Source organism: Ctenopharyngodon idella, chromosome 13, assembly GCF_019924925.1.
Source record: "Ctenopharyngodon idella isolate HZGC_01 chromosome 13, HZGC01, whole genome shotgun sequence".
NCBI classification, from domain to species: domain Eukaryota; kingdom Metazoa; phylum Chordata; class Actinopteri; order Cypriniformes; family Xenocyprididae; genus Ctenopharyngodon; species Ctenopharyngodon idella.
In genome coordinates, this window is record NC_067232.1 from 29,287,394 (window position 1) to 29,307,082 (window position 19,689).

At 36.9% G+C, this 19,689-nt stretch overlaps 1 protein-coding gene and 1 long non-coding RNA gene across 2 annotated transcripts in view; one reads left to right on the forward strand and one right to left on the reverse strand.

Moving 5' to 3' along the window:
- The window catches only part of LOC127524687 (NLR family CARD domain-containing protein 3-like), a 57,380-nt gene extending 47,039 nt beyond the window's left edge, over positions 1-10,341 (reverse strand). Inside the window, exon 1 of the mRNA XM_051916446.1 lies at positions 10,274-10,341. The gene's annotated coding sequence lies outside the window, so the exon portion shown is untranslated. The remainder of the gene's footprint in view (positions 1-10,273) is intronic.
- Positions 160-1,707, forward strand: LOC127524693 (uncharacterized). Its single transcript, XR_007933143.1, has 2 exons — positions 160-396; positions 726-1,707. It is a non-coding gene; the product is annotated as an uncharacterized LOC127524693 (long non-coding RNA).
- Positions 10,342-19,689: the final 9,348 nt, after the last annotated feature.

Here is a 19,689-nt window from a genome sequence, read left to right on the forward strand (position 1 = left end):
TCTAATAAAATGCTGAAAGTATTAAACAAAAAGCTGATTAAAGTCATTGCAGTTTAAAATAATAAAATAATAAATTGATAAAATGACTAAATGCTTAAGTGACATATTCAGTCTAAACTGAGACTGCGCGTGGCGTCATTGAGACGACACGCGGGAGCAATGAAAGATACACGCATTGCTGATCACGAGAGAACGAACAAAGATCAATCTGAGGCAAATATCTCAATAATCCTTTCTGATATTCGAGTAATATTATGTATAATATGTTGCAGACCTATTTAACTATATCGGGTTATTTTTAGAACGTGATTGTTGATGTTGCCGCTGATGATTCCTAATTGCGAACCCCTGTAAAATCCAGTGCGGGTGTAAAAGCATATGAAACCCCCGGATTTGGTGAGTTTCTAACTAATATTGTTCAATTTACTGAAAACTGAATGTTATATTTGTTTATTGAAGTTCTGAAGTGTTTTATGTGTGTAATAGTTTCTGAAGGAGTGTGAAATGTGATATAATATTCCATTTAAGCACTTAAATGCTATAGTGCACATGATGACATATTCTGGTATGTTTTATATATTTTGAATATGAGAGAAAAGGGTTTTTGAATACTATTTTCATATAGATTGATGGTTAATTGATGAATGTGTAGTGTATATTGTGTTGTTCTAAAGGAAATGGTGTGTAAGTGCTTTTGAAACTTAAGATGCTGTTTGTATAAACAGGTCAGGTTTTTTTGTGTGATTGGATCGAACCCTTCAGACACCGAGATGGCGAGCCTCCCAACCGAACTACTGTGATTTGAGAGAAACGCAGACGGAGAATCCATGGATTAGTGCTTTCTACTGATCAGGTGGAATCCATTTCATTGTGTATATTCTGATCGGTAGGATCTGACTTTTCCTTCATCGATTACTTTGCACTATTGGCTGTTGAAACAGCTTTCATCTACACCAAGAGACTTTTGCACACACTAACATATTTTTCCACTTTGGATGACAAAGGAACATTCATTTATACACAGACTGAGAAGGTATTGACTGTTATATTGTTTGAAGAGTTTGAATTGTTTTCAGATTGTTTCGAATTGAACTTTTGTGATGTTGTACATTTCTTTTTCTCATTTTAATTTTCAATTTGGGTTAATCTTTTCTATGAGTGAAATATAAAAGCGTTGAACAAAAAACTAAAACCCAAAGATAAGAAAAGCTCTTATTAAACTAAAAGTTAGTGAAACTGAATATCTATAAACCGAAATAGAAACTAAACAACTGAAACATAAATCGAATAACTAGAAGCAAATAGGAGAAAAGCTATTTAAATAGTGAACAGAGCTCAAAGATATCAAAAAGAACAACAGGGGATTGAAAAGAACAATTATTTCATTTGGTTTTATTTATTTTTATTTAATTGTGTTACATTTGCTTCCATTATTATTTTTGCACAAACAAAATACATTGAGTCAATTCCAGGTATTGTCTGTGTCCTTGTGTGCCTTGATCACTTACCCTCCTGTAACGAACCTAATCACTGGTCCAACATCAGGTGCTTAGAGCGACCTGTCCCTGTTACAGAAACTATTGTTACACATAACCTTTTTTCCTTCATTTAACATTGTAAAGTTTGTCTTGTACAACCCATTTTGCATGCTTGCTAATATAGGTCATGTTTTCCTTGTGCAACAAAAGTAAACTTCAGATATGAGAATGCTTGTATTGTGCTTGATTGAAATGGTGTGCATGAATGAGAAAAAAACCTTTAACATCTCAAATGTTTCTGCTAGACATAAATGAGTTTACTTTAACATCAAATGGAGACTTTTGCTTGAGTCTCCTGAGACAAAATCTCAACACTCTCACAATGGTCTTTTTTTTTTCAAGTTTTAGAAGAGATCTCAGTAACATCACACACTGTGCTCAGACTTTTCTCCTCAGCTAGAGGCTTTGGAGCTCTCACATGTGTCTCCTTTAGGGGTGTCGCAATATCGCATGAAATATCGATAATGTGTTAATTTAGGGTGTGACATTATACTGGTATTGGCGATAACCACAATATTTAAAATGAATAGGCTGCTTATGATATCATGACATGTAAATACTCCAGCGCCAGTACCTGGTTGAGCTCTCAGGTGGCAGTATTGCACCTTAACGCTGACACCTGTCAAACAAGAAGACGCAGCGCGCGCAGCTATAGAAGAAGAACAAGAACCATGTTGTCCAAGCGGGAGAGTGAGAGGCTCTGTCCACACCGAAAAAAGTCAAGTAAGCTCGACAGTATGGGAGTTTTTCGGCTCCTTAGACAGCTACAGTCAGTGCGAAGGGTGGCAACACCAACAACCTTTTTACCCACCATCACCCTGCGGATTACGCCATTTTACAGAGTAAATTGCGATTATTTTACTAGTCATGGAATGGGAAATGTTATATTAACCTGTTAACAGTGATTTTCTGTTCATATATTTAAATAAAGGGTGATTCTTTTAATAAATACCGCGTTTTCTTTACTCGTCTTACTGTGTGATGTAGCTATGCATGCAGTTATTTGCCCTCAAAATTCAAGATACACGGGCATTTTTGCCGCGAGTTTTTGTCATTATATCATATAAGAAGTAGCTGTATTACAATATCACACGAGCAACAGTGCCGTTTTCCCCAAATCAGCACAAATGCAATGTTCATTTAACTTATTGTTAAATGAACAATGTGAGTTACATTTTAGACGCAGTATTGTTAATATTGTTTTTTTAGACTGATACATTTTCCCCCCAAGGATTCTATAGATATCGCGATATATCGATCTCGTGAATTCTTTTGGCCACAATAACCGTGGTGTGAAAAATCTAATATTGTGACAGCCCTAGTCTCCTCTTAAAGTTTTAGAAGAGATCTCAGTAACATCACACACTGTGCTCAGACTTTTCTCCTCAGCTAGAGACTCTGGACCTCTCACGTGTGTCTCCTCTTAAAGTTTAGATGAGATCTCAACAACTTTACAAATTGTGCACCCAAAAAATAAGTCCATAATTTCAGCCTTTAAGCCTATATTAAGAGTGAAATTATGCAGAAATTAGGTTAACGTTACTCTTAATTGTACATACAATAAGAAAGTAGTACTTTCTTAAAATAGTAATGTACCAGATGCCGTTATCAGGAAAATTGCTACAAGAAAGGTATCCATGCACTTTCTTTGCTGAAAGGCACATTAAATGGCTTATGACCCAATCCTTGACTAATCTGATTATTAATACATAATACTGATAGAAATGTTTGAGTTCACATTGAGACATTTAACTTGGTATACACATTGCAAAGTTGTTGAGATCATTTTTTATAATGTAGAGGAGAAATGTGAGAACACCAAAGTCTCTAGCTGAGGAGAAAAGTCTGAGCACAGTGTGTGATGTTATTGTAATGTATGGGAGCAGGACAACGGAGTTGGAGATCCACGTGCAGGCTTTATTCACAAGAGCGTAGTCATACAGGCAGTAGTTCAAACACCAGCAAACAGAAACAGGAAGGCAAGGCAAAAGAGTAGTCCAATACACAGGCTATGGTCAAGGCAGGCAGCAAACGACCATAAACAAGGAATCAGTCCAGGGTCAAAACACAGACAAGGCTAGGCAGGACAAGGAACAGAGAGAATGCAAACAAAGGGCTAAACAATACTCAGCAAAGTGTGTGTGAAGAAGTGCAGCTTATAAAGGGAACCTGATGGGAAACAGGTGTGAGTGTGATCAGTGCCTAGCTGAGGGATTGTGGGAAATGTAGTCCAGAGTGAAGTGACTGCGTGTGTGCAATGAAAAAGTCTTAATGGTGAAACGGAGACCTCCGGTGGGGAGTGGAAGGAAGCGGCAGTGGGCAGAAACGTGACAGTTATTGAGATGTCTTTTGAAACTTCAGACAAGTGTACGAGATCCAGTGTCTCTAGCTGAGGAGAAAAGTCTGAGCACAATGTGTGATTGTTGAAATCTCTTCTAAATTTTAGAGGAGACAAATGTGGGAACTTCGTAGTCTTTAGTTTAGGAGAAAAATATGAGCTCAGTGTGTGATGTTACTAAGATCTCTTCTGAATCTTTACAGGAGACCATTGTGAGAGTGTTGAGATTTTGTCTCAGGAGACAAGTGTGAGAAGCAGGAGACTCAAGCAAAAGTCTCCATTTGATGTTGAGGTAACCTCATTTACGTCTAGGAGAAACATTTGAGATGTTAAAGAGATCTCACTTTTGATTTTTCTTTCCTATGGGTAAAGCTCTGTAAATACTTTACTTGAATTTTATTTGGTCCTGACCTATTTCAGGCACGCTCTGGTGCAAAAATAAAAAACCAAGTCTGGACCTGTCAGTGTTAAATAATTATAAACCGATCTCAAAATTGCCTTTTTTTTTTTTTGGCTAAAATAATGGAGAATGTGGTTCTTATTCAACTTTTGACATTTTTAAATGAAAAAAATTTCAGTCTGGTTTAGGTGTGCATAGCACTGAATCTGCTCTTCTCAATGTGACAAATGATTTGATGATGTTGGCAAATGTTCTAACCTTTTCCTGTAAATTATTAAATGTATTCAATAAATGCAATTAGAATAAGAACACGTTGATTTGTTATCAATCAAATTAAATTAGTATCAACAAAATCCATGTTTGTACTGCAGAAGAAACAGAAGCAGCATCTGAAGCACATTTATATGTATTTACAGTGTTTTTAATGAAGCTCAGATGTGCAATGAAAGCATTTTCTCCGCAGTTACAACTGCAGAAATAATGTTATGAGATTAATGGGCCACACTTTAGATCAGGGTCCAATTCTCACTATTAAATAACTATTAGCTATTCTGTTATATGATTTATAGATATAAGCTATAGATATCTAAGTGATATAATGGTTACAAACATGAAAATGCTGTTGAATGTTAGATGAAACATATACTGCTAAAGAGAGAACAGTTGTTGTTTTATAATATAAATGAAAAACATATGAACTAAATTATTGATTTGTGCTTGAATCCTGATAATTGCTGATTGCAGCTACATTAACACTACATTAACATTACATTACAACACTTAATGAACACACAAACACTCTAAACTGTGATACTGTATTTTTGTATTCTCCACACATGAGTTTTGCACACTTCTGTATGTTGTTGTTTTCAGTTTTTAATTGACAGGAGGGTGAACGAGGGGACTCAAACCTGCAGAACCTGTGTGTCCTGATCTAGTGCACTACCACTGTGTCACTGATGACGTTACACTGATAATGGAGGAGAAATGCTGCTCTTTCACATGGAGTTCAGCATACAGACAGAAGGAGGCAGTATTACATCAAAACTGTCTGCAGACGTCATCAATCTGTTGAGTTTCTCTCTCAAAGAGCGCATCATAAGAAATACTGTTAGAAAAAGCATCAATCACTCACTAATGAACAGTAAAACAGAGAAAACAGTGATTTCACAGCATGTGACAGTAGTATCAGAATGTTCGGCCTTCTGTGATTCACTTACAAAGACACACTTGATCATCTGTTTGATCATGACATGAGGAGGATTCAATAAAATCATCAGAATGACTTCAGCACAGCATTAAAGTCTCAGAAGTGACCACTGACACATCAGAAGATGACACACACACATGAAAACAACCGAAGAAAGGATGATCCATGAACGAAGCCCATCAAATGAACACAACACCACAGATCACAGAGATCCTCCACCAAACCTCTACTGCTGAAGGAGCCCATGCCTCTTAACCTCGAACTAGGGTTTGTAGTGACAGAGCTGATCAATAAAGAAGACCCTCTTTTGTTCCACAAACTTTAAGATCAAATGGCTAATTAACGCCTTTGTGACATTAATGCATAAATCCCCGGTCATATCAGGAGATGGTCTCAAGGCCCAAATCAACACAGACCTAAACAGTGACCTCCTCCAGGACATCTCCTATCCAGCTGCACAATCCAGAGACATCTTCTCTTAAACCAGCAGAAACTTCAATGAATTCACTCAAGATCTTAACAAACAACGGTCTCAAAATTGCTGCCAATAAGCTGCATTAATCTGCCTTAGATATATCTTATGTATCATGTGTGTTTTATATAACCTCTGGAGATCTTTCTCTGTGTTAAACATTTACAGCTAAATTCATATGAACTTCTACCTCAGTTATGGGAAGTATACATTATTAGAAAATTACTCACTGCTGTTGACTAAAGAACTTTTGTAGCTTTAATAATGATTATCTATATTTAATTTAGGCTATAAATTATGCAGTGCAGACTGTTTGATAACTTTATTCAATTTCTGTATTTGTCCTATCTGTTAGACGGTAGGAAAGGCACAGGTAAATATGACATTTATTATGGGTTTATGTGAGGATTGTTCCAAGTTCACTTAAATTAAAAGTTGTTATATTTTTGAAGCCTAATAAATATAAAAAATTATATAGCTTTCAATTACACTGTAATGTTGCCAGTATCAGTGATACTGGCCTTCATTCATAAAAAGATGCCATTAAACAAGTATTTAAATATACTGTCTTCATGTTGTTTCTTTATGTTGTTTTAATTTTGAGATTAACTGTGAAATTATTACATTATAAAATATATTATAAACGTATAAATGTTTTTAATTACGATAAATCACGATTAATCACAAAAAATGTGATTAATCAAGTTAATTTTTTGAATCGATTGACAGCACTAGTTTTAACACAGAACCGCTCAGGGGTGCGTTTCCCAAAAGTATCGTTAGCCAACTAACATCGCAAGTTCCGTCGTTACTAACATAGTTCAACGATTTGGTGTTTCCTGAAACCATAGTTCAAACGAACATTCGCAAACTGCATCACAAACTTGTGTGGTTGGAACGACAGCTCTCGAGCTGTGGTTAGAAGCAGAGTTTCTTGTTTTTATGACATGTGGACTTAATAAATCATTATCTTGAGCAAAATAAGCAAGATGACATTCAGTACAATGTATATCTTTTATTTAGAATATATACAAATGTCATTTATATATTTTAGTTTGTCAAGAGATTTAAAGCACTGTTTTTGGAGAGTGCTCATGTGTGTACGTGCTCTAGTACGTCAGAACAAGCATTTGATTTAATTGATTGGGATTAATGTTGGAGTGTTTAATATTTTTATATTGTAATACTGTCACAGTTACTCTCCAAACTAATGTAGAAGCAACAGTATATTTTAAATATTTGTTTAATGTGTCGTGACAGATCGCTGTAGCGCCTCAGTTCAAGCGACACATAAACCGATCATCTCTTCCTAGTTATTGTGTTAATGGTGTGCTCACAACAGACGGATGTTGTGCTAATAGTGTTTAGAGTTTTGAAAATGTGACTACAGAAAGAATGAACTGATTAAAACTGTAGAAGTGTTTGTTAGTTTAGCACTTGTGCATTTTGAACATGAAGTTATCTGAAAGCTGATGAGGAGAGCTGTGTAAAGAGATTTGAAAAAGTGTATTGAGAAACATGTCCTAAAGATAGTAAAAAGTGTAGATGACTTTACTTGTGTTCATCATCCCATCTGGGTTTGATTTAAAAATAAATGCTCATTATCTCAGTGTTAAAGCTGTCACTTCAACAGTCCAGTCTGGGAGTAAACTGGGTGTCAGCGCCACCTGCTGTACTTATGTGAATTTGATCTTCATTCAGCTCTTCATCTATTCTTTTTACATTTGGTTTGAAACTATTAAGTGAAAATCTCACGCACACAACAGATCCACACAGACACACAATCATCAACTCACAGATCAGACACAATATATGAAATCTGACAACACAAACCATGAAAGATTGTGGAGGCTTGATATCAATGCAAGATAACACCAAATCCAAATTAAAATGAAACGTTTTCAGGATAAATAACCAGCATCACACACGATTATGCTTAATAAATCGAGAGGAGAAGAAATTGTGATGATAAATGAAATATGATTCATAGTTCATCTGAATCAACACTGAACTGATTGAGCTGAATAACGACACTACTGTCTTTCAGAGCTGCTTTACAGCAGAATCTGAACCGTCTCCACAGCTGTTTCCATGACTGATCCTGTTTTTATCACTGTGAAGCTGTTTGACAAACTACATCAGTCCAGACAACATCCCAGCCATCGAAACACCAGCGATGACAGATACAGAAGAAGCTGCAAGAGAAAACAGCACTTAGATTGTGAAAGCAAAGACACTTTCAGCTATTTGAAGATCTCCTCTGAGTCTCCAGAAGATCTTCCTCATGTGAACAGAGACTTGATTCCAGCAGAGCTGATGGAGAAGAGGATCTCCGGCCTGCTGGAAACAGCTCCAGGTTAACTTTACCAGGTTCAGCAGGTAATATAGTCACTGGTCCTGCCTCAAGCCTCGAGTGTCGAGTCTAGTTTATTTACAGAGCGCTTTACCACTACACTATAGACTCTACAGTCAGTAAAAACACCATAAAACATCAAATATATACATCACAAACATAAACATAAAACAAAACACAGCCCCAAAAACACCAACAATTAAAAGCCATAGAAAATAAGGATGTTTTTAAGTGAGATTGACTCATCTCAATGGAGAACACAGATCTGTTATCAGCCGGAAGGGCGTTACACAGCCTCAAACCAGACAGAGTCAATGTGCTGCTCTTTCTGTCACTGTTTTTTTAAAACACACACACACACACACTCACACCCACACACACACACACACACACTCACACCCACACACCCACACACACACACACACACCCCACACACACAAACACACACACACACACACACACACACACACACACACACACACACACACACACACACCCACACACACACACACACACTCACACCCACACACACACACACAAACACACACACACACACACCCCCCACCCACACACACACCCACACACACAGGTTTGTTTTGGTATCTCAGTGAGGACTCTCCATTGGCGTAATGGTTTTTATACTGTACAAACTGTTCATTCTCTCCCCTACACTACCTCTACCCCTAAACCTACCCATCACAGGAAACTGTCTGCATTTTTACTTTTAATAAAACATTGTTTAGTATGTTTTTTCAGTCATTTGGTTTGTGAGGACACAGGAAGTGTTCTCATAAAACATGTTTATGTTGTAATACACATGTCATTGTACACAGCTGTGTCCTCATAAACCATATATACAGTCAAACCAAACTTTATTCAGACACTTTGAACATTTCATTCATTAATACAGTTTATTTAAAAAAGGGGTAATAAAATATGACAAGATCTCAGAGTTAAACTGTGTCAGAAAAAAATAATCTTAATTATGTCAGATAACACTTAAGCAAAACATGGTCAGGTCAAAGTGTCTGAACAATTTTTGGTCCCAAATTTTTTATCAATTTTCCTGGTAGTCCACTGTATGAAGAATTTTTGGATATAATATGTCATAGTTTGCTCTATTTTGCTATCCTCACTTACATAAATGAGCTATAGTGTCCTGCACACACTAGTAAAAATATATCAAAAAATATATCTAGTGTCTGAATAATTTTTGGTTTGACTGTATATTCATACACTCACAGGCCTTCCAGAAAGCAGGTTTGTTTCTCAGAGAAGATGTTTCAGGGTTAGTTTACTTCAGATAAACGTCTCTAAGCTTCAGTTCACGAGTTCACATATCTATATAATTAAATAGAGTAAAGTTATGTGTATTTGGCGTGCTGTCCGGGGAGAGGGCTCCGAGCTCAGAATTTTGGCCTGAACCCAGAGTACTGCCCCCGGTGTGGTAAAAGCAGATAGAGCTAGAAGTGAGGAGATGGGGTGGAGGAGGGATGCTGATAAACTCTCAGATGAACAGAGGTACGTCTGCTGAATTTATACCTCTTGACATTGGTTGAGTTGATTAACTGAATGCTCTCCACCTGTGCTAATTGGGTTAATTATCTGAACTTGCTCCTCCCGAATTTTGTTAATAAATCATCATATGTTTTCTATGGAGCCCCGCACATGACGCACGCTTTACATAGTTGTTCCCTCGATTTATAAATCGTGCGCACGATTTAGCCTACTATTTTTTTCCTGCATGTCATGTGCGGGGCTCCGTAGTTTTCAGCACATGTGTGAAAGCACAGATTATGTGTCAGTTAATTATAAATCATTATTATTCAGCACAACTTTTCCCATCTCACATTTCACAGATCTGCATTCAAAAGTGAAAATATTGTATATATTTATGGACTCTTTTTTTTCATCTGTTTTTGAAAATAGATGAAAACAACAAAAGAAAGATGAAGCACTCACCTCAAACAATATTTGAAGACTTTTCTTTCTTCTCTTCTGAACTGTCGTGTTGAACAGCAGCTCTGAAATTGTTCACTATGTGAAATAAAGGAAGTGAAACTGCTTTTCAAGTGTCAGTGACAGTCAGACGTCAGCAAACACACGAACTCTTCTCTGAAATGTGTGTTCTCACTAACTGAACTGTTTATAGTAGTTTTTTCAAGTTTGTTGATACAACCCGAATTCTAGAAATGTTGGGACGTTTTTAAATTTGAATAAAATGAAAACTAAAAGACTTTCAAATCACATGAGCCAATATTTTATTCACAATAGAACATAGATAACATAACAAATGTTTAAACTGAGAAACTTTACAATTTTATGCACTAAATGAGCTCATTTCAAATTTGATGCCTGCTACAGGTCTCAAAATAGTTGGGACGGGGGCATGTTTACCATGGTGGAGCATCGCCTCTTCTTTTCAAAACAGTGTGAAGACGTCTGGGCATCGAGGTTATGAGTTTCTGAAGTTTTGATGATGGAATTTGGTCCCATTCTTGCCTGATATCCACCTGTTTCCGCGGGGCGCTACTGTAAAAAAGAACGTGGGTACAACTTCCGGTGAGGCGGCGGAAGTAGCATACCAATGGTATTTTGTGTGCTAAAAAGTGTTTTTTGGATCATTGTTTACTTTGTAAAGTTGCAAACCTTAATGAGAGATGTCGTTACAGCACTCAGGGACAACATTTCAATCTAGTACATTTATTAGTAAATAATATCACAATACAACAAACAGTTTTCGTGCCCTTAATTGTCCTTTACGTTACTGACCTTCCACAAAAGTGCTGCAGCATGACTACAAGAGCGTCCTGAAACACATGAACAAGCCGCTGTCTGTTCTTCACCTGTCACTGATGCACCAAAGCCTTACGATGTGATGTTTTACTCCTACTGGTGTCGCGCGTGCCAGAGCCAGTCGCGTTTCCACTGTCATATATGCGATGCTAAAGGCTACTTATGTTAACCATTGCGATAATAAATACACGCGTTTATGGAAAATACCAGAGACTGCTTGAGGAACGTAGACAATTCTTATATGATTATAATCGTGTATTTATTTGGCTTAATGTTTTATCTGTCTCTTTCCTGTGCCTTTGTTGATACCGGATGCATACGCATATCTTTCACAGATTCACACTCCGGTTAACTCATACAACTCATAACTCCTGTTTTCTTCTCATGAGCTCCCTCTGATCGCAATCATCGCATAATTTCGAGGAAAATTAAAAGAAATGCTCAGAAAAGTGATGTAAACATATGATATTTTATCAATATATTTCTAAATGTGTAAGTCTTTGGATTTAAAAGCCTTAATGGAGTTGTTTTGTGCATCTTGTGATGGTAAATAAATGGAAGCAGGTTCAACTGATCAAGTATGTGTTCTCTTTTATGTGAATATAAATATCAGTTAGATTCGGCATGATTGATGTGCACTCCTGACATAAATTAATAAATTACTGTTACTGTAACATTTTTTATTGTAAAACATTGTTCAGATATTGATGCTGGAATCTTTAAAGGCCAAACGTTCGCTAGTTTGGGTCGCTAAATCTTGAATGACTGTCAACTGTTGAATGAATGAGTGTCACGTCCAGCTTGTTTACTTCGAACTGGAAGACACTCCCACTTTTGACGCAAGGCCTCATGGGGCGTAGGAAACTTGTGGATCGGTTTCCAGCTGCAGAAGAGTTTGTGGTCGTCTTTGATGTATTTTTCGTTTGATGCTCCAAATGTTCTCTGTAGATCTGGGGCCGGATTTACGAAACATTCTTAAGAATAAAATTCTTCTTAACTGCTAATTTCCTCTTATTTTCAAACTTAAGAAAAAAAAAGAATATTTTGTATTCTCAAAAGATCAAATTTAAGAAGTATTCATATTCCCGAAAAGAATGTTCTTAAAAATCATAGTAAATAACTTCTTAAAGTTAGGATAACCTCCAACCTGTCTTAAATAGATGCTCAATGAATTTATTGGGTCGTTTCAAATATTAAGCATACGACATAACACTAGCTAAATATAATACATATTATTTGTACCCTGAATGTGGACGAGCACTCTAAAGTCTGAAATTACACTATTGATCATCTGCGCGTACCTGTATATGATGCGCTAAAAGTGCGTTCACGCGGCCTCGTAATTCCTGTAGTTACGAGATTCTAGCTCGTAAAAAGCGTTCACGTCCTCGTAGAGCTCGTAATTACAGCTTGTAAGCTGAGAGTTTTCTGAAAGCTCCCAGATGTACCACCTGACCGCTGTAGATTCATAGGCGTTGATAGTGGTGCCATGGAAACACATTATTCCCAGTCCAAGGACGTGAACAGCTCCGAATATAACGTCACGTGTGATCATCTCAAGATTCCGGTATTTATGGCGTGAACGCAGCATTACTCAAGCTTGTACGGAGAACGGCCCAAGACGTTAGCACGATTTACTAATTCGTTTCCTCGATTTATAAACAGTGTGCACAGTTTAGCAAATCCAGGGAAAGAATTAGTAAATCACGAGCATGATTTAGCTACTATTTTTTTCCTGCATGTCATGTGCGGGGCTCCGTAAGCTAGAACCAGCGAGGCAGCACACACAGATACAGCACGCATTCACTCTAGAGAGAGCGCAAAAAAGAGAACAAATGAATGGGAAAGAACGTTGCATCTTGAGACAGGTTTTTTTAAAATAACGATTTTAACGGTTCATTAAAACATGACAGAGTGATTAGCTCCCGTCAAACAACCACAACGAAAATAGCCTGCGCGCTCATTATGATATCTGCGGTAGCCTAATCTACAGGCGGTGACGGGCTTTGAGGTGTTTTTCATTCAGCGAGTCTTCAGCAATTACCCCCTTTCAATCAAAGAAACACCCTTCATTTTCTTCTTAAGTAAAAAATTAAGATCTTGCCAGTGGTGTAGTCTACGTGATACGCAGGTATACGCCGTATACCACTAGGAAAGGTTAAGGATTTCCGTATACCCACTTAAAACAGCGCGAGGATACGTAACCATCCAATAAATCACAATAAGATTTGTTGTTTTGTTGCTTTTGACATGAAACAAAGTCTCATATTTCAAATTCTGCCCATTTTACTACGAAATAAACAAACCTAAATACCGTTTCGGTGCTCTTTAATGTGTCGTGACTGCTGTAGCGCCTCATCAGGTCAAGAGAAGCGGCAGCGTGAAGCGCGCGTGAACTGATCCTCTCCTCCGCTTTAATACCAGTTACAGCGCGAAATAAACATGAATGAACTTCTGAAGGTATGTTAAAAGATACAGTACAACTTAACGAAATCCGTATCATGTCTTGTGTATTCGTGTAATCAGTGTTTCAACCGCGGAAAGACGTTAATAAAACAGCTTGTAAACAATGTCACGTAACGTCACATTTAGGCTAACATTACCTCAGAACAAACAGTGACCATAAACTCGTTAAGCTAGAAAAATGAACTCTAGAGAGGAGCATTTAGCTAAATATATACACCATATTAATTATATTTTTTATAGTGTTCTTCAATAGCCCATATTATGCATGTTTGAATAAATCTGTCAAGTTGACAGCCACCATTTAAATTTTTATATTTCAAAAAACGAATTGGAGTAGAAATAATTTTAAAGTTAGTAGGCCTATTATAACTTTATTATTACAAAAATTTCCTTAAGTGTGATTTAAGTTCGTATGCAAATCAGTTTATTTTAACCTTCAATATTAATGTAGTACCAACTGATTCCCATGTATATTTTACAGTATTAGTTGAGAGATTTTTTTTCTTGAGAAAATTTGCCATGTACTGTACCTGATATACAGCATATCCAAAATAACTGATATTGAATCGAATTTCAACTTAGTGAATTGAAATGCAACACGGCCCACCAGATGGCGCTCCAAGGCCCACTAGAGCGGCGCTGTTTCGTGTACTACATACTCAAGTACGCGCGACGCTCATATTGTTTTCAGTGTTTGTCGTCTCACTATCGGAGGACATGAACACATGATCATATCCAAGGCTGCTCTGAGAAAACACTTAATGAGCATTTCATCATTTTATTTGAGAAAAGATTGTCAAACACACTCTGAAACTCAAAGCACTTCACTACAGCCTGTCAAAATAAAAGTCCGGTTTTTAACTCGAAGAAATTGATGTACTTCTCAAAATAATAATAATAATAATAATAATAATAATAATAGCCTAATAAAATTTATTAAAACAACATTAAGGAATATTTTTTTTTTTTTTGTCCATGTTTTAATGTAGTAAATCTCTGTTGTGCAGCACTTTGCCAAAACATAAAAGGATGAAAAAGCTGTTAAATATTTGTTTGATTACATTTCAAAACAATAATTAAATTGCTAACGTTTTATGCATTAATTTCATTAGCACCATTTTTGATAGTATATATGTATTAAATAATAAAATCCAGAAGAATTAAGTCAAACCAGAATTTCTCAAATCATTTAATGCACGACGTGGAGACGAAGAACCGCCTGACGTGAAGCCGAGTGCATTCAGATCATTTAAAGCACAGCTAGCTGTGGATTATCCCGCTTATACCATGGTCATTTGCCAGTGTTGACAAGTTAAAGCTGTTATTGATGTTTGCAGTGCAACATTTGACCGGAAGGGTAAAAATGATGGTGTTTTTCATCAGTTACAGCTTGTGAGATCGAGCATCCTGTTTGCTTTCAATCAGACACAGAAATATAGTAGTGGGGAAACATTTATTTGAGTGAATGAATTATAGCATTATAGAGAGAGAGATGCATGTGTGAACTGCCTGCGTCTGAGCAGCGTCTGTCTACTAATAGCAGAGCTGGAACTACATTAAACAGTTTTAATGTGCACCTTCCAGCCAATCAGAATATAGAGGGTATCCAGCCGGAACATGCCCTCCTCGGACGCTCTTAATGGGGAAAATGAGCAAAACAAACGATCATCAGTTTAAGTTAAAGGCAGATGGGCTTGATAGTGTTCCTTACCAAAGAACAAGTGTGATCCATGGATGTTGGCATGTGATCGTGATTTGTGTTTAATGACATTTTATATGTGCCTGATTTTGACGTTCCCAAACGTTAAGCAAATTTTCCTGTGAACGCTTCATATAAACACAATATAGGCAGGTCTAAGTCTGGGTGATCCCTTATCAGTTATATTTATCGTCCAGCCCTAAAACTTGGATGATTTTAATAAACACTAACAAAAACTGTAAAATGCAGAATATAAGATGGTAAATATTTAATTGAGTTGTCAGTACAATATGTAACAATTACAATATATATATGGTATGATTTTACCCCAAAATTCCAGTTGTTTCTGTGAATTGCAGAGATCCATTTGCTTCTCTTTCAGCAGCCTGTAAAAATAAACCTCAGGTTTCTTGTCAAAACTATTTGTACAGTCAGTTGCACATCTCTTTCCCATTTTAGAGGTGTTTTTCACGCTGAAAACCAATGCTGTTTTTTGCTGCTCGGTGGGCGTAACCGCAGTCACTCCGGCTGTTCAGACAGGCCATGGTCAAAGTTCATTTATTACACAGTAATGGTAGATATTGCACTAGTTTCTGCTGGGAATTTCAGATTGTTCACAAGTCTGTCATCAAAACAGTCCTAACAATCCTAACCCAAACAATAATTTAAACTGTGTTGAGTATTTTCATGTTGACCATTCTTACTCTCAGCCCGACACAAAGGTCATGTTTATTTTGCAGTATCTACAGCATGCTACTGTATTATTCTCATGTGATGTGTTGTTTTGTGCAGGTATGCAGTTACAGCAGGCAGTCAGGAGCCAATATTTCACTCCTCTGGATCTTTATTGGTATTTTGGATCACCTGAGCCACCTAAACTGGAGGAAGTCTTCAGACGGCCTAAACCTCGGTTTTTCAACCGTACAAGTTCAGCTTTCTGGGGTGAAGGAGGGATGCTTGGAAACTTGTCACAGGATGGAGGTGAGAGAGGGCTTTATATACCGGCTTCCACTTGCACTGATAACTTGATCCTCCCGAGAAATTATATATAAGAATCTGTGAAAATGAATAATTTTAACAACATAAGAGAGATCATTCAAAATGCATGTTATTTTTATTTAGTACTGTCCTGAGTAAGATATTTTACATAAAAGATGTTTACATATAATCCATAAGACAAAAAAATTGCTGAATTTATTAAAATAACCCCATTCATAAGTATGTGAACCATTGATTCTTAACACTGTGTGTGGTTACCTGATGATCTACGACTGTTTGTTTGTTGTGTGATGGTTGTTCATGAGTCTCTTGTTTATTCTGAGCAGTTAAACTGAGCTCTGTTCTTCAGAAAAATCCTCCAGCTCCTGCAGATTCTTCAGTTTTCCAGCATCTTTTGCATATTTGAACCCTTTCCAGTAGGGATGCACCGATGTATCGGCCGCTGATATTTATCAGGTGATTTTTGCTCAATTTACAGCCATCGGCTGTAGGAGGAAAAAGGCTGATATAACGAACCGATGGTTTATTAATGAACTGCGTGAAGGCGCTGAGCTGTATAATGACTGTTGCTAATCCTAGCGCTGCTGTCTGTGCTTTAAAGTTAATCAAATAACAAAAGATCACCCTATTCTTGACTGAATAACTTCTGTAACTTTCATAAGTGTAGCGAATCCCATCCAAATGATGACCAAAACTTTACTGTGCGCTCTCCATAGACTGTAAAAAAAATATGGACGTAATGTCCGTGACGTCACCCGTAGATTTCTGAAGAGCATTTTTGAAGCAAAAATGAGGCCGCGGCCATCTTAGCAGCGCGTCACCGCACGTCACTCCCGGATAACTGAAAATGGGCAAAGAGGCGGGACGTGGTTGGAACCAAGGTGACTGGTTACTGAAACCACGCCGGCCTAGCTCGACACGATCATGTTATCAGGCAAAGGATTTATCTAAAATATTAATAAAGATAACAAGTTATAGAAAGTTCTAAAGATTTACTGTCAATCTACAGTGTCTTTTTTAAGATACAGATGCTCCAACACCAGTAATTTATTTGTGTCGGGTGTGCAAATAACAACACGAAAAATCAAATGGGACTCCATACCTTTATAATGAAATAGCGATCATGAGATCAATCCAATCCGTGGCACTTAATTGGGTAAAATTTCCATAAGTGTCCATTGCAAAACAAAAACTGTACTTTTTGTCCACAAAAGCGTTAAATCCATGAAATCATCGTTCTTCAAGAAATTATGCAACCTGAGCAGCGTTTATGTTGTAAAACTGTATATGATCGTATATATCTCACAAACAAATGAGCCCATGTCTAAAGTATAATTTTTCAAAATGCAGCAGTTTTAGTTATAATATCCAAGCAGTGCTGTCATATCCTCCCATATCCATCCTTGTAGTAAATCTCAGGAACAAAACTTTTAGCCCATGCCACGATCCAACAACGTGTGTTCTGTTTATCTTCCGCATGCGAGCACATCTACACAGACACACATCTGTCTCGAGTCTCGACCATTAATGCAGCAAGCCATATTATTTTATAATTGTATAAAATAATCCAGAAAAAAGCACAAATACGGCTGAGATGCCAAATTCAGCGGCTGGAACGATGGCTCACAGACAGCAGCGCAATCTACCTGTCACTCAAGTGACGACGCCCTTAATTATGCAGAACTTTAAGGCTTAATATAATTTAAACGGATGAGTTATAAAAAAATTCACCCCCCTCAGAGTTGTCATGAAGGGCAAAATTAGCAGTATAGACCAAAACCACAATTTGTACCAAGCTGTAAACATGTTTTTTTCTGCTGTAAAGTTTGCCATTTTAACATGGGGCTCAATGAGATTCTGCTCTCTTTTGCAGCCTGCCCCTAGCGGCCAGTCGATGAATTGCAGTTTAAGTCAGTATTGGCTTCATTAGAAACTGAGGGAGGTTGCCGCTTGGTGCTCTCCTTGTCAGTCCGTAGACTAGAACACCCGTCAAAATAAGAGTCCATTCAACCCAGATACTTTGCGTAGTAGAGGGCTACCTTTGGGGAGCAGTTAGGTAAATCATTTTCTTTGTCCTTATTTCAGGTACTTGAATCAGCATCTTGTAGAATCCACTTTGGTTTGTCAGGCCAATCCTGATAACATATGCTTTGATTGCTTTACCATCATCTTGTGGTTTTATTTCCATATGCTTAGTTGTGGCTTGGACAATTAATGATCATAATATAGGAAGTATACAACAAAATAATAACCCCCCTATTGATACTGCAACTCCTAAAAATATTCCTAATTTAAAAACCATGCTCCTAATGCTCCAAATTTTAAATCTAACCAATCCCATACTTTTTCATCTCTTCTAACATTTTTTGCAACTTTTGCTCTTAAACTTTTTATTTTAAGCATAGCTTTGCTAAACTTTCCTTCTGGTGCAGTATTATTTGGTATAAAAGTGCAGCACTGATCTCCAAACATAACACATACTTTGTCTGCTAATAGTCAATTAAGAGCTTGTCTATTTTGCCATGTTATTTTACTTGTTTCATGGAATTGTTCTCCTAATGCAGTTAAAGCATCATCAGTTTAATTGATAAATCTTTGCTGATTATAATAAATATAATTAATCCATTCTGTGTTTTTATTTTGTGAAATCCATATAAATATTGATTCAAATCCTGATAAAACTTCATTTCTTTATATTTTTCAGGTATTCCTCTAGGTTGACCAGTTAGATCTATTGTCACCTTAGGGTCTGGTTCATAAGCTCTTTTGGTTCTATTTTGTTTATTATAATCTATTTTATACCATTTTAGGATTTCTATTTTTCCTTCTCTTAATTTAATATTTGCATTTACATCCCAATATCTACACCAATCTCCCCAATGTGGTTCTACTAAAACGATTCTGATGTACAGAATTACCTATAAACCCTAAACACTTAGCTGAGCAATGAGGTCTCATAGAGGCACCTGCATGACAAAAGTTTCTATTAAATACAGCACATTTTTGATAATCATGTGGATTTGGAACTACTATTACCTTATTTAAAGGTGATTTAGAGCATAACAAACACTTATCCATTCCTTGCTCTATTACTGTAAATGTTGCCCATCTATACCATTCGTTGTTTTGTGCTATTTCCCAGAAAATATCTTTAATTCTATTATCTTCAATTTGTTCATCTTTAACATTTCTATGTTGTTTTGATATTTTTTGCTCATTAACCAATTCCTGTTCTATTTGGGTTATTATTGAGCTGTTGTTAGGACTATTTGAGAGCTGAAAAGTCAATAACTGGGAAATCTGAGTGGTGTTGATACCCGTAGCTTGAGCTTGAGCTTGTATCGTCAGATGCAATAAGCACATGATGATCATCAGGTGCATTAGTGGACGTATTGCTCTCATTTTGTTGGTTTTCTCT